General features: G+C 45.9%; 1 protein-coding gene across 14 annotated transcripts in view; it reads left to right on the top strand.

The window, feature by feature from the left end:
• ssbp3a (single stranded DNA binding protein 3a) overlaps window positions 1-15,652 on the top strand; it is a 239,744-nt gene that overhangs the window by 86,311 nt on the left and 137,781 nt on the right. The gene's annotated exons all lie outside the window — the stretch shown is intronic.

Raw genomic sequence — 15,652 nt, 5'->3', positions numbered from 1 at the left:
TTTTAACTTTTAGTTTGGGCTGAATTTGTTGGAGACAGGACACTGAAGAGTGAACCTCTCTCAACTCCACCAGGAGAAGTTAGACATGACAAGGGAGTTCCAAAGATGCAAGCATCTTTAGGCGCAAGATACAATCCAGATAACCAGGAAATTGGGACAGAAGAATCTTTAAGATGGCTTAAGTTAAGTGAACAGAGACCAAGGTATTGTTTAGAAGAATTCAAGGAAGTGCAAACAGTGTTCAGAGTTAATTGGACGATTTCAAATTTAAAGTGGGACAGCGGCCTACAAAGGTAAATCAAATGTCTGATGCCATTTTAATACAGTCTGGGAATTGAGAGTTAAAAAAAAAAAAATTTAAGAATACCCAATTATTATTAATTAAGGAGAAATTTAGCGTGGCAAATCCATCTAACGGCACATCTTTGGGTTGTGGGGATGAGACCCACGCAGGCACGGGAAGAATGAGCAAACTCCACACGGACAGTGGACCGGGATCGAACCCAGGACCTCGGTGCTGTGAGGCAGCAGTGCTAACCACTGTGCCACCGTGCCACCCCTGGGAATTGAGAGTTACAGCAATTATGAACAATTTGCACAACAGTCAAGACAAAAAACGTTGGTGTAAAATCCTGGACAGAATTCACTGTTAAAGTGTAGCGAATGTTTTGTTTAAAAGTGGCAGTTGGAAAACCTCATCTGGATTTCGGATACAAAATGCTAAGGGAAAGCATATATACGGGAGAAGATTTAAAATATATATATATAATTTTGAAGCCATGATGCCATCTGAAATAAAACAACATTTTTGGCTGTCGTCTTTCACCCTTTTCGTTTTCCAGATTCAAGACGAGCTCCAGGATGTGACACAAAGATCAAGGTTGACCTGGGTTCGATCCTGGCCCCGGGTCACTGTCCGTGTGGAGTTTGCACATTCTCCCCGTGTCTGCGTGGGTCTCACACCCACAACCCAAAGATGCACAGGGTAGGTTGATTGGCCACGTTAAACTGCCACTTAATTGGAAAAAAAATAATTGGGTACTCTAAATTTATTTTTAAAAAGACATTCCAGTACTGAGGGTATGCTGCACTGTGGTGTTGGCTTTTGGATGATACGTCAAACCAAGTGCAGACTCCACACAGACAGTGACCCAAGCTGGGAATCGAACCTGGGACCCTGGCACTGAAGCAACAGTGCTAACCCCTGTGCTACCGTGCTGCCCTGTTATTGTGATATTGTGAGGCAAAGAGTTTATTTTGGGATTCAGACACGTTTTCAGCAGGCTGAGGCTACCTGAAAATCATAACCTGTCATTTTATATATTTTTATTTTTCTGCTTCAGTAAATACTATATGGTCTATAATTCATTAATTAAATTGAATTGGGTGTATTTTTTGATATGACAAAAGTCTGGAATTTATCTTAAAATGGAGCATGACAAAATATTTTTATAGATATGGACCAATTAATATTAATCATGTGTAGATTTGTTGACCTACATCAAGGATTCTTAGGGGCTCTTCATTGTGATGAAGGAGTAAGAGTACTTGAACCAGAGAGCAGACAAAGAAGCCAATAGGCCTTTCTTTCACACAGTGCAGGTTTGTGAACATGTCAGATATGAACTGATTTTTCTCAAACTTCAAGCCCTCTTGGTTTTGGAATGGTTTTCCTTTACAATCGTTTTTTAAAAATAAAAAAAAATTTTTTATTTGTTCTTTTATAAATTTAGAGCACCCAATTAATTTTTTCCAATTAAGGGGCAATTTAGCTTGGCCAATCCATCTACCCTGCACAGCTTTTTGGGTTGTGGGGGTGAGACCCACACAGGCACGGAAAGAATGTGCAAACTCCACATGGACAGTGACCCATGGCTGGGATTGAACCCTGGCCCTCGGCGCTGTGAGACAGCAGTGCTAACCACTGAGACACCGTGCCACCCTGTTTTCCTTTTGAGTTAAATAATTTCAAAGAGTATTGGTGGGAACCTTAAAAAAAAACTAGGTTCCCTCCATCTCTGAAAGCTAAGGAGAGGTTACCCTCCGTATACAGGAAGAAGAGGATCAAATGCTTGAATGGAATAAGTTCATAACTTAAAGTGTCGCACTTGCACTGATTGCAAGCAAATGCTTTAATTGAAAACATACTTTCTTTAAAAAAGAACCAACCGGTATAGGTTCTGGTGTGCTTGTCAACTGTGCTTCATTATTGAGAATTTTCTCTTTGTATGGAATTGACAGATGGAATTTGCTTGCTGTTTGGCTGATGCGTAATCGTTGGACTGTTGAGTAATGCCAATGCTGAGAAGTTATTTTAAACTTCTGTTGGGGGGGGGGGGGGCCGATTGAGCACTATTATTTGAACACTAGTGTGTAATCGTGAGAGTTTGAGGCGCTCAAAATCCTGCCTGTAATTATAGCGGTGGTAATTATTAGCAATTGATCAATATTTTTTGACAAATGATCACACTTGAAACAGCAAATTATTTTCTAATTTGCAATTTAATGCTGTATGAGAATCATATCTGAGACTTTTACATAGTTTTCTTTTCCTGCTTCAGTGAATACATTTGCGTCCTTAATTTATTAAAAAAAATATATACTTTCATTCAAGCTCTCAACATTTTTCACATTTTGTGTCCTTAATTTATTAATGGAATTGGGAAACAGAGCTGGAAGATTTTTGACATTGCACATGTCTGGGAAGCCCATTTTCTAATTTCAAAATAGTGTGTGAAATGAAGTGAGTGAAATGAGCTGTCTGCAGCTTTCTCTCCATGGGATAGTCAGTCTCTCTCTCTCTCTCTCTCTGGGCACAGCTGAGAGCAGGGCTCCATTGTGTAGGAAATTGGAAATGCACAATCACATCCTATCTGCTGAGGGAGTGGCTGAAGCACAGTAACCCGGAAACCTTGCCAGTCTTGAAGCTTAGCTCAGTATTTCGTTAGAAAATGGAACTGTACTTTAAAGAATGTCAAATCATTTTAATTGTTACAGGAGAAGCAAAGTGTAAGAAACTACAAATTCCTCATAGTTGACCCCTCATTTAGTGTTTTTTTAGTTCACTTGATAAAAGACCATTATTATTTATCTTTCTTGTGTTAAAAACCTGTCCCAGGTACTGTTTGGATTTTTTGGGTCATTTTAATACCATTTATTTCAAAAGAATTCCATGCAAAGCTTTCCTGTCTAAGGAACTTGTACCATGCTAATAGTCAGCTCTTAAAATCGCACGAAGGCGGGATATCTGAGACTTTAAATTCGCACCAAGGCTCAGGGTCATTGGAACTACAAACTGGGATTGAAAGCACGCTCACAAAGATCCGGATGAGACTGGATATAATATAAATAAATTGATGTAAGAGTTCAATAGATAACATAGCAGCCAGGAAATAATGCAGAACACTGGCACTGCAGTGCTGAAAGTGCTACTACATCCAAGAATTGCAGGGTGGTGTTAATGTAATTTGAGAGTAGAGTTCTGGAAATTCTTAGAGTGAGGGGGCAAAAAGTGCGTTGAAGATAAAAAGTAGCGTGTGTGTTGTCGCTGTAGGTCATTTGTATGGCCAGTACAAATGTTGTTCCTGATAATCGTGTACAAGGTTTTGATTTCATCACATTGACTTGATGTCGGGGTGGGTTGTACGAGAAAGAAATGTAATGAATTGCAGACCAAGTTGCCCTTTAGATTAGTTCCTGATTTCAGCCTTGATGTGAAGAAATTGATAAAAGTCCATTGTATTTAACTTAAGGTCAAGAGTCTGTCTCTGACTCTGGCAGCAATATTTTTTAAAAATTGAGTCCCAAGAGTGGGTCTGTGGTCAGTGGTCCAAGTATTCAAAAATGGGGAGTGAATTATGAGGAAAGATGGTTCTTGAGGTCTTAATTTCTTTGTTTTGGAATAAAAAACAGAACATGTGCTGCAGAGGTTGCTTTTAAGTTGAATATCAGGAAATTGTAAGATGGATGAAACATGTTTTTAATACACAGGAAACCAAATCTCTAAAAGCTGCATTTGTTTTCTCCTTTGCGCTCCATGCTTGTAGCACACACTCTTTGGAACATTAATCCGCAAACCGAGACATAAAAAGGCAGGTGTAGGGTTGATTAAAAGCTTTTGAGGTGGTTCAGCTTTTTCTTGTAGTTGAGAGCGCAACAACTGGAGGATTCCTGTGTGGTTTTGGTCTGTCACAGTACTTTTGAATATCTGTCGGGAGTAAACACCGAGCAGCATCATTTAGATTCTTGCTACTCTGCAATTATAACTGCTGCTCTGCAGTTGTTTTTTTTTTTGGAACACGTTGCCTTGTAATTGCACTATTTAGCCCATAGAGATAGGAGTTGCAGTGACTGTAGCATCTCTCGGTGAACTCTTGTTTTCAGCATGACGCCGGTCATGTCTGTTTCCTATTGAAACAGAATTTGGTGCCAAATCATCTATAGAGTTTTTTTTAACCATGTCAGAGATTTTGGAGTATTTGGTTGGTTTGTTCTTGCCATTTAATAAATATGTTCAGATTTTCTTCTGCAATAATTTCTACTGCGCTGGCAATGAGCTATCATAATTTTAGATCCCTGTAGGATGTAGATTAATATTGTTTGAGCACAATCCTGTTGTTTTACTAGTATGTACTGGATACTTATGGAAAGTGTAAATATGCAGATGAGATTGAGATTTATAATTGATTGTTGAGGTTTTCTGGGAGATTGGCTACATTTGTGTAATAGAGGAACTAGCAAGATGAGCCTGTTTTATTGTAGAATTGAGATCAAATTAAATTGTAGTATTCTGAGAATAGCCTTGATTTAATGGATTGGGACGTGAGCTTGGGGTCCCTGATATGTGGCGGATCAGAAGTGAATTCTTGGCCATGGAAAATAATAAGTGTTTAGAACTGGGTAAAGGTGAGATGTCTCCTGCTTGATGGAACGTGGGTAAAGGTGAGGTGTCTGTCCTGCTTGATGGAACGTGTAATTCATTTCAGCAGATTCCCAGCTATAATAAGCAGCAGGAAGCTATCACTGAGTTTGCTGCACACTGATTGATAACCCTTGCCCTGTTGCTTTCTGTAAATTCATTTTGAAGCTGCAGTTGATGCATGTTGACTGCTTTAATTACTTTAATGACCATTCATTGAATTAAAATTGACAGATTTTGATAGAACTTTGATAGAATTTCAACTTGGTCGTGGCATGAATGTCCCAAGACATGTTTTTGTGTTTTTATTCTTTCAAGGGATATGGGTTGTCACTGGCTAGGCCAGCATTTACTCACCATCCCCAATTGCCTATGAGAAGGTGGTGGTGAGCCACTTGGTCCTTCTATTTGCCTCTTTGTCTGTCTGTCTGTCTGTCTCTTTCTGCCCCTTTCCTGCCAAAAATTCCTACTATGAAACTCATCTACCAAGTCTTTTTTGTGATGGAGGGATAGATACGCTCTTCGAAATTTAGGGAGCCCTCTCAGTTAGTCTGCACAGTGAACTGACATGTAGCAGCAGTAGTAAGAAGAAGGTTCCGTTAAAGAACCGTGGCCAACCTTCATTCCTGCCTTCAGCTTTGTTTGTATTAGTCTAGAAGGAGATAATATAATACAACAGAAACAGGATGGGCAATCTTGATATTCCAGTATGTCTGTCTAATTAGTGTTTAACACCGTGCAAAATTATCAGTTTTAATTTTAAATTGGATCATACTCAAAATGTACCTTTGCATTCCCTTTGCTTGAGACATTGTCTCAGTTAAGTTCAGTGGTGATCTTTTAGTGGTGCATTGGTCCATTATTTGAGCAATAACTGAACATAAAGTAAAATCGAGCCACCTTTCCATATTTTTCTCAATCATATTTATGATCAAAGTGAACTAATGTCACAATTATGCCCTGATGTTGATGCCAGCATTTCAGTCAAGACATTGTTCAAGTAGAGTACCCCAAATCCAGCAACCTTGAGACTGGGGCCATGCCCGATTTTGGATTGTCCCAGACTTTAGAGTCCAACCGGCATGTAATTCAAAACAACCCATTTTGTTACCATGTAATGGGTTCAGTCACCGAGTTCAGTATATACAGTTTACATCCAGTTACCTTGCGATATCAATAATCAATTAGCAGTTTGTGCCTAGCTTTTTACGTTTTGAGGGTGTGTTGCCAACCAGAACAAGAGAGAGTAAGCAGTGATACAAACATACAAATGTACAAATTGGGAGCAGGAGTAGGTCATTTGGCCCCTCCAGCCTCCTGGTAAGATCACGGCTGACCTGACAGAAACTTCAACTCCTCATTCCCACCTACGTCCAATAACCTTGACTCCCTTGTTAGTCAAGAATCTAATTGTGCTCTAAGCTAGAACCGATCCAGAGCAAGGTTCAAACTGTACAGTGCCTGACCAGAGTGCCATTTCAAAGATGTCTGGTTACTTAAATTGATTTATTGTTTTCCTTGTGGACATTTATCTAGGAAAGCGTTTTTCAAGCAGACAAAAACGAGTGTGTACTGGCTCAAACAGTAAAGTTCTGCTTTTCAGGTACGGCTGTATTTTGGGTAGTTGTATTTGGAGGTACTTCACATGTAGTGGGTGTTTAAAAATGTTTATATGGGCCGGCACGGTGGTGCAATGGTTAGCACTGCTGCATCACGACGCTGGGGACCCGGGTTCGATCCTGGTCCTGGATCAATGTCCGTGTGCAGTTTGCACATTCTCCTGGTGTCTGCGTGGGTCTCACACCCACAACCCAAAGATGTGCAGAGTACGTGGATTGGCCATGATAAATTGCCACTTAATTGGAGAAAAAAAAATTGAGTACTCTAAATTTAATTTTTTTAAATGTTTATTTAATCATAGAATCTCTACAGTGCAGAAGATGGCTATTCTGAAAGAGCACCCTACCTAGGGTCAGGCCCTATTCCCTAAACCCAGTAACCCCACCTAACCTTTTGGACCTGAAGGGACAATTTAGGATGGTCAAACCACCTAACGTGCACATCTTTGGACTGTGGGAGGAAACTGGAGCTTCTGCAGGAAGCCCACGCAGACAGAGGGAGAACGTTCAAACTTCACACAGTCACCCAAGGCCGGAAATGAACCCGTGTCCCTGGAGCTGTGAGGCAGTGGTGCTAACCACACTGCCACCATGCCGCCCATAAATGTTGATTTGACTTGTGGGAGAACAATCATTCAACACTATTATTAGATTTTCTCTTTCCAAGTTAATGTTGCATTGACAAGGTTTTTGAGTCACGTAACATTAGGATGAAGTGACATCCGGTGGCAGCCATGGTGTGAATGGTCGCACATTTAGCAGCTCCCGCTCGAGGCTGTTTTTCCCCCGGATCTTTTCCCCGTTTGAAAAGGTGTAGGATGTGTCAGAGGGGACTCTGATTCCACTGGTGGGACTGATGGATGGATCCAAGGACCAGAAATGGGTCAAGAGGAAGGGAGCAGCTGGAGCAGGAGAATCGTTGTGCGCCCCAGCTTAAGATGGCGGAGGGTGCAAGGCCTGTGCTGCCTACACAATGGTCGATGGACCAACTGGTGGACTTCTTAAATGTGAAGTTCAGCCAGCAGAGGAGAGATGCCCACGAGGACCTAGCCAATGCTGTAGACCTGTTGAAGTCAGGAATCGACCGAGTGGAGCAGAGGCTGGAGTCCCAGCGCCAGGCTCACCGGAAAGTGAAGGAGGCGGTGGGGGAGCACGAGGAGCAGTTGACTTTGTTGGTGGCCGAGGTGGGAGTAATGCGATAGATCCAGAAGTGGCTACAGGGGAAGGTAGAGGACCTGGAGAACTGCTCCAGGAGGCAGAACCTGCGAATTGTAGGGAAGCCTGAAGGCATCGAGGGAGCGGTCACTGGAATGTTGGAGAAGCTGATGGGAGAAGCGGCCTTTGGCCGGCACCTGGAGGTCGATCGAGCGCACGGTGCTAATGAGGAGGCCGGAGGCGAACGAGCTGCCGAGGGAAATGGTGGCGTGTCTTCACCGGAGCTGCACCTGAGAGGGGAGTGAGTGGGGTCCGGACTTGGCGAGGAGGAGGGTGGGGTTTAATCGGGTGAAGGCTGTCCTCTTTAAAAAGGGGGTGAAGTTTGGAATGCTATACCCGGCTCGCCTCTGGGTGACCTTTAACAATAAAGAGCACTATTGGAACGGACTTTTGGGCTCTTTTCAGGGCCCCCAACAGTGTTTTTTTCGACATTTCCCAGTGTGGGAAAAAGATTGCAATATTCCCCCGACAGTGTATGGCTTGGACCAGGAGCGTGGTGACTAAAAAAGTGGTGGTGAACCCAAAGAAAGTGCGAGGGAAGAAGAGCAAGATGGCAGCGGGCGGGGACCAGGCAGCGTGGATGCAGTGGGCGCAGGAGCAGCAGGAGGCTATCGAGCGCTGCTTCAGGGAGATCAAAGCGGACCTGCTGGACTGATGAAGGCTTCTATCAACAAGCTGCTGGAGACCCAGATGGCCCAGGGGGTGGCGATCCGCAAGGTCCGACAAAAGATCTCCGACAACGACGACGAGATCTTAGGCCTTGTGGTAAAGGTGGAGGCGCACGAGGCGCTCCACAAGAAATGGCAGGAACGGTTCGAGGAGATGGAGAATCGGTCGAGGCGGAAGAATTTGCGGATCCTGGGCCTCCCAGAGGGGCTGGAGGGGTCAGACGTGGGTGCCTATGTGGTCACCATATTAAACTCGCTGATGGGAGTGGGGTCCTTCCAGGGGCCCCTGGAGCTGGAAGGGGCCCATAGAGTGTTGGCGAGGAGGCCCAAGGCTAACGAGCTGCCACGGGCGGTGCTGGTGCGGTTTCATCGGTTCGCTAATCGGGAGTATGTGCTCAGGTGGGCCAAGAAAGAGGGGCAGCAGGTGGGAGAACGCGGAGGTTCGAATATATCAGGACTGGAGTGCGGAGATGGCGAAGAAGAGGGCCGGGTACAACCGGGCGAAGGCGGTGCTGCACAGGAAGGGGGTGAAGGCTGCAGCCGGCGCGACTGTGGGTCACTTACAAGGACCGGCACCATTATTTTGAGTCTCCGGAGGAGGCATGGGCCTTTGTTCAGGCTGAGAAGCTGGACACAAACTGAGGGTCGGGATGGGGGTCGGGTGTGGGGATGGTCGGGGATTGTTGCTGATGTGTTACATTTTGAGGGGGGGTTCTTTGCTCGTGTTTCTTTTTGGTTTGGTGTGGGTGGTTAGGGTGGATTGGGCACTGTTTTGGTTGGGTCTGTCGGGTGGGCTCTTGGAGGGGGATAAGTAAATGGAGTAGGGGTGGATGACCGGTAGGGGGGATGGGGCCCCGTGGGGGAGGGGGAGACCCGAGTCGGGGGTGAGGGGACTGGGCCTGTAAAAGGAGTTGCTTGAGAGGTGGTGGGGCCGGGCAGGTGGAAAGCGCGGGCTTTTTCCCGTGCGGAAGGCTGGAGGGGGTGGGGCCGGGGCCAGGGCGGGGAAGCGAGGGTTGTTTCCCGCGCTTGGGATGGAAGGGGGAGGCGGAGAGCCTGCTGATGGGTAATGGAGAAGGAGGGTATGTCCCACAATGGGAGGAGTCGAAGGAGAGGCGGGAGTGGCCGGGGTCAGCAGGAGTCCGCTGACTTGCTGGAGTGCAATGGGGGGAGTAAAGCAGCTAGGAGGGATCCTAGCTGGGGGTGGGGGGAACTGGGTTGCTGCTGGTATGGTCAAAGAGCGAGTAGAGGGGGTTGGGACGGGGGTCTGCCGCCTTGGGAACGGGCCGGGCGTGGGGTGCGGGCGCGTAGCTGGCCGAGGAGGGGTTATGGCTAGACGGCGGGGGGGGGGGGGGGGGGTAGCCCCCGATCCGGCTGATAACCTGGAATGTAAGGGGCCTGAACGGCCCGGACAAGCGGGCCCGGGTGTTCGCGCACCTGAAGGGGCTGAAGGCGGATGTGGTCATGCTCCAGGAGACACACCTGAAGGTGGCAGACCAGGTAAGATTGAGGAAGGGGTGGGTAGGTCAGGTGTTTCACTCGGGGTTGGATGCCAAAAATCGGGGGGTGGCGATTTTGGTGGGAAAGAGGGTGTCGTTCGAACCGTCGAGCATTGTGACAGACAATGGCGGCAGATACGTAATGGTAAGTGGTAAGCTGCAAGGGGAGAGGGTGGTGCTGGTCAACGTGTACGCCCCGAACTGGGACGATGCGGGTTTTATGTGGCGCATGTTGGGTCGGATCCCGGACTTGTAAGTGGGGGGCCTGATAATGGGGGGGACTTTAACACGGTGTTGGATCCAGCACTGGATAGCTCCAGGTCTAGGACGGGTAGGAAGCCGGCGGCGGCTAAAGTGCTGAGGGGGTTTATGGACATTAGGGTAGGTACAACTAGTTCAAGTAGAATGTTATGCATGAAACAGATGATTGAGCCCTCAATCTATACCTGCGTCTCATTCCTCAGCCAACCTCACTGATCTCGCCTTCCTACTCGTACTGTAGACTCAAATAAAAATATTGTCTGAGGATGAATATTAAAGAATGAACTATTTAGCAGTATTTTTGAGGCTGAAAACTCTACATTCTGCTCCCCTCTTGCACAAGGACACCTTTTCGAAGCTTTGCATATAATTGTTAACTACTTCAACTTTAGGGAAATAATCCCCCTCTGCCTTTAATACAAGACGTAGTAATTGATGTACATGTCCAATCTTTCATTTTAATTCTGGTTATGCAGTTAACCAGATACCACGTTGTATCTCGGTCTCAAACTGCCTACAGTCAGCTTCTTCTGAATTGTAAGATCCCAGGAGCCCGGTGGAAATATTCAACATTATTTCAATTTAGTTTTTTAATTTGCTGTGTTTCATATCTAGGATTTGTAATTGAAATATTTATTAAGCCAGCACTAATGTTTCACTGTAGTTAAAGAAATAAATAACGTACTGTATTAAATTAGCAATTCATACAAATGCAAAGTTGCTAAGGCCAGAGTTTTGCCCCCTGTTCATGGCGATGTTTTGCATTGAGAGAATTTAAGTATGCAGTATATATTGTATTCGGTACCAAGACCTTCATATCCACTCTCTTGTTTTTGAATCTCGCCATTGCCTTGCTGCCCTATCTCTGTAAGCTCCTCCAGCCCCATAAACTTGTGATATACTCACACTTCCCTAATTGTGGCCTCTTGAGCATCACCAGTTGTAATTGCTTTGACATTGGCAGCTGAAGACAAAGCAGCCAAGATCGTAAGCTCTGAAATTCCTTCCCTAAACTTATCTGCCCCTCCTTTTCTCCATTAAGGTGCTTTTAAACCTACCTCTGACGAGCTATTGGCCATCTACCCTGATCTTTCTACATGGCTGGTTGTCAAACTTTGCTTTATAATTCTCCTGTGACACACCTTGAGACATTTTATTACATTAAAACTGTTATATTGATAGACTTGACGTGCAGGAGCTGGTATAGGGAAGGGTTAGAGCAGGTAAGGAACCTGTTCATAGAGGGAGCTTTGCGAGTCTAGAGGAGTTGCAGGGGAAGTTCCTGTTGCCGAGGGGGAGTGAATTCTAGTCCGGGACTTTGTACGTAAGGAGCTTCCCTCCGCTGCCAAAGTATTGCTATTGGATAAATTACTATCTGAGGATGAGCTGGGGGAAGGGAGGATTGCGGACATTTGTGAGTGGTTGTTGGCGACTGAGAAGGCGCCAGTGGAGGAAATGAGATGGAAATAATAATCTTTATTATCACAAGTAGGCTTACATTAACAATGCAATGAAGCTACATTCCAGCACCTGTTCAGATACACTGAGGGAGAATTCAGAATGTCCAATTCACCTAACAGCCCGTCTTTCGGGACTTGTGGGTTGAAACCGGAGCACCCGGAGGAAACTTTTTGGGGGGAGGGGGGGGCCTGGAGTGCAATTATGCACCAGATAAATTCAATATTGTGTCATGCGAGAGTGCCTTTAGGAACTGGATGTTTAAGCAATGTACCTTTAAGAAAACAGTGATGTCATAGTGGGTGGAGCTCAGCTCAGTTCAGCCATTTTGCAGTCTGTGTTTTGGCAGGTTTTTAGTTTCAGTTTGAAAAGTGCCTGGCTGTTTTTGCTGAGAGCAGTTTAAAAGTGCCTGGCTGTTTTGCTAAGATGGGTCTTATACAGTTTAAGGTGGTGCACAGGGCTCAGATGACTTGGACTCGTATGAGTGGGTTCTTCCCTGAGGTTGAGGACTAATGCGTGAGGTGCGAAGCATGTTCATATGTTCTGGGCATGCTTGAAGTTGGGGGATTCTGGGCATCGATTTTCGAGACCATGTCTTAAATTGTGGGGGTGACGATTTCTGGTGTTTTGGAGCTGTTAGAGGGGAAGGGAGCCAATGTCATGGCCTTCGCCGTTCTGGTTGCCTGACGGCGAATAATACTGGGCTGGAGGTCGGCCACATCGCCAAAGGTATTGACGTGGTTGGTGGATTTGGCGGAATTTCTACAACTGGAGAAAATAGGTTTGTTCTCGGGTCAGAGAAGGGGTAGGGCATCATGGTGGCGCAGTGGTAGCACTGCAGTCGCACGGCGCTGAGGTCCCAGGTTCGATCCCGGCTCTGGGTCACTGTCAGTGTGGAGTTTGCACATTCTTCCCGTGTTTGCGTGGGTTTCGCCCCCACAACCCAAAGATGTGCAAGGTAGGTGGATTGACCACGCTAAATTGCCCCTTAATTGGAAAAATTAATTGGGTACTCTAAATTTCTGAGAAAAAAAATATTTTTAAAAAAGTCAGAAGAGGGGTTCTAGGTAAGATGGAGGCTCTTTCTGTCTCTATTTGAGGATCTGTTTGCCACCAGCGGGTAAGGGGAGGACTGCATCATTGGGAAGGGGATGTTGGGGTAGTTTAGGGGAGAAAGAAGGGGAAAATGACAAACTGTTTGGTACCTGATGGTATTTTGTGTTCGATTGTTTGCATTGTTGATTGTGTTTGAAATATTAAAAATGTGTTGTGAAGTGTTATATGGGGTGTGAGGGATGGACATTGTGAGTGCAGGAAACATTTAGGCAACTGAGCCCCCTACATGAAAATTAAAAAAGACAGAACCAAAAAAATGTTTACAGGATTCCAGTTAAGGCAGGAGCAGTTAGCAAGGCATCAAGATCTGTGGTCTTAAAGAATTTTCTGCTCCCTTTATTTACAAACCTCCCCCCACCCCCTACCCCAGCAGCTGCTCTGCATAGTTTTCGATTCCAGTTTTGTCTGAAACTTAATTTCAGCATCTCAGTCTGGCGGGTTGTGATATTAATGTTTTAAAAATCTAAATTAGAGTACCCAATTCTTTTTTTTTCTTCAAATTAAGGGGCAATATAGCGTGGCCAATCCACCTAACCTGCACATCTTTGGGTTGTGAGGGTGAAACCCACGGAGACACGGGAGAATGTGCGAATTCCACACGGACAGTGATTGTGGCCGGGATCGAACCTGGGACCTCAGCGCCATAGGCAGTAGTGTTAACCACTGCGCCACCATGCCGTCCTGGATTGTGATATGAATATACATGACCAGCAGTTGTCCAGATTGATGAATGCATCTTTGTGGTGTGATATTAAGTCATGGAAGCAGATTTAATAATGACTTTCAAAAGAATTAGATAAGCGCTTGAAGGGCAATGGAAATGACAGGTCTATGGGGAAACAATGGGAATAATTGATTTTCAAAATTCTTTATTGGGACGTTGGCATTTCTAGCTCGGCCAGTATTTTTATCGGCATCCCTAATTGGCCTTGAGAAGGTGCTGGTGAGTCACCTTCTTGAACTGCTGCAGCCCATGTGGCGTGGGTACACCCACAGTGCTGTTTGGGAGGGAATTTCAAGATTTTGACCCAGCAACAGTGAAGTAATGGTGACATAGTTCGAAGTTACGATGCTGTGTGGTGTGAAGGGGAACTTGTAGGTGGTGTTCTATGGATCTGCTGCCCTTGTCCTTCTTGGTGGTAGAGGTTGCGAGTTTGGAAGGTGCTACCTAAGGAGCCTTGGTGTGATGCTGCAAAGCATTTTTTAGATGGTACACACCACCTAAATGTTGGAGGTGGTGGATGGCGTGCCAATTAAGCTGGCTGCTTTGTGTGGATGGTATTTTCTTAATGGAGCTGCACTCATCCAAGTAAGCGGAGAGTATTCTGTCACACTTACTGACTTGTGCCTTGCAGATGGTAGACGGGCTTTGGGGAATCGGGAGATGACTTAGTCACCACAGGATTCCCAGCCTCTGACCACTTTAGCCATATTTTTATATAGCTGGTCCAATTCAGCTCCTGGTCAATGGTAACCACCAAGATCTTGATAGTAAGGGATTCCGTGATGGTAGTGCCATTGAATTTCATGGGGAGATGGTTGGATTCTCTCGTGTGGAACTTGTGTGGCATGAATGTTAGTTGCCACTTATCAGTCCAAGCCTGAATGTTGTCCAGGCCTTGCTGCATGTGGGCATGGACTATTTCTGGATCTGAGTCGTGAATGGTGATGAACATTGTCCATTTCTGACCTTATGATGGAAGGAAGGTAATTGATGAAACAGCTGAATTTTCTTGGGTGCAGGGCTCTGCCCTTGGGAACTCTTGCAGTGATGTCCTGGGAGCCAGATGATTGACCTTTAAACCACAACCATCTTCCTTTGTGCTAGGTATGACTCCAACCAGTGGAGAGTTTTCCCTGCTTGCCATTGAAGCCAGTCTTGTTGGGGCTCCTTGATATCACACTTGGCCAAATGCTGCTCCATTTCAAGGGCAGTTTCTCTCACCTCTTAAATTCAGTGCTCTTTTCCACATTTGGACTAGGGTTTAATGAGGTCAGGAGCTAAGTGGCCCTGGTGGAATCCAATTGAGTGGCAAGCCCCCCCTCCCCCACCTCCGTTTCCTCCATAAATGCAATTAAACCTTTGTCATTCCCCTCCCACCCAATGACCTTGGCCTAGAGAGACCCACCCTCGGGTTGAGCACACAATTCATGTCTCTCCATAATGTGTTGATGGGTATTTTGATCTGGTTTCTCTGCCAGCAACCGTTTCATGAACATTGTATTGTCCCAATTTGGGACGGATATTCACCAACACCACCTGTTTCCCATCGAATACCCGCATGACACTGACATACTGCACGCCCGCATCCACTATTACCTTCTCCGAACAAAACCAGGCACTTATTAATGAGAATCGCCACCCCTCGGGCTCTGCTGTCGAAACCTGAATGGAAAACTTGGCCCACCTAAGCCTTCTGATTCTGAGCCTGATCCCGCTCGTGCATGTAGGTCTCCTGGCGAAACATCACATCAGCACCCATCTTCCCCCTCAACTCTAACTTTAGTTTCTCAAACATTAAGAACTGAAGCAGCCCCCCCCCCCCCCCCCCCCCCCCCCCCCACACCACCACCACCACCACCACGCCAAGGCACAGGACGGAGAAGCCGACCTCCAGCCCAACCGAATCCGCCTTCAGGCAATCAGTGAGGCGAAGGCTAAGACACCTGCCTCCGCACCCGCTTCAAACCCAGCCGATCCGATACCCCGAATATGGCTTCTAGGGGACGTGATTCGAGTCTCACGTGCGCCACCTTTGAGATTACTCTAAAGACCTCCCTCCAGTTTTGGGCAGGACCAAAACATATGAACATGATTTGCGGGCTCCCCACCACAGCGTTCATAAACATCCTCTACCCCCTCAAAACGTTGGCTCATCCTCGCTCTTGTGAGGTGCGTCC

The sequence above is a fragment of the Scyliorhinus torazame genome, chromosome 7, assembly GCF_047496885.1.
Source record: "Scyliorhinus torazame isolate Kashiwa2021f chromosome 7, sScyTor2.1, whole genome shotgun sequence".
In the NCBI taxonomy this organism is placed as follows: Eukaryota; Metazoa; Chordata; class Chondrichthyes; order Carcharhiniformes; family Scyliorhinidae; genus Scyliorhinus; species Scyliorhinus torazame.
Note: the sequence above shows the minus strand (reverse complement) of the source record. Positions and strands in the feature narration are given on the sequence as shown.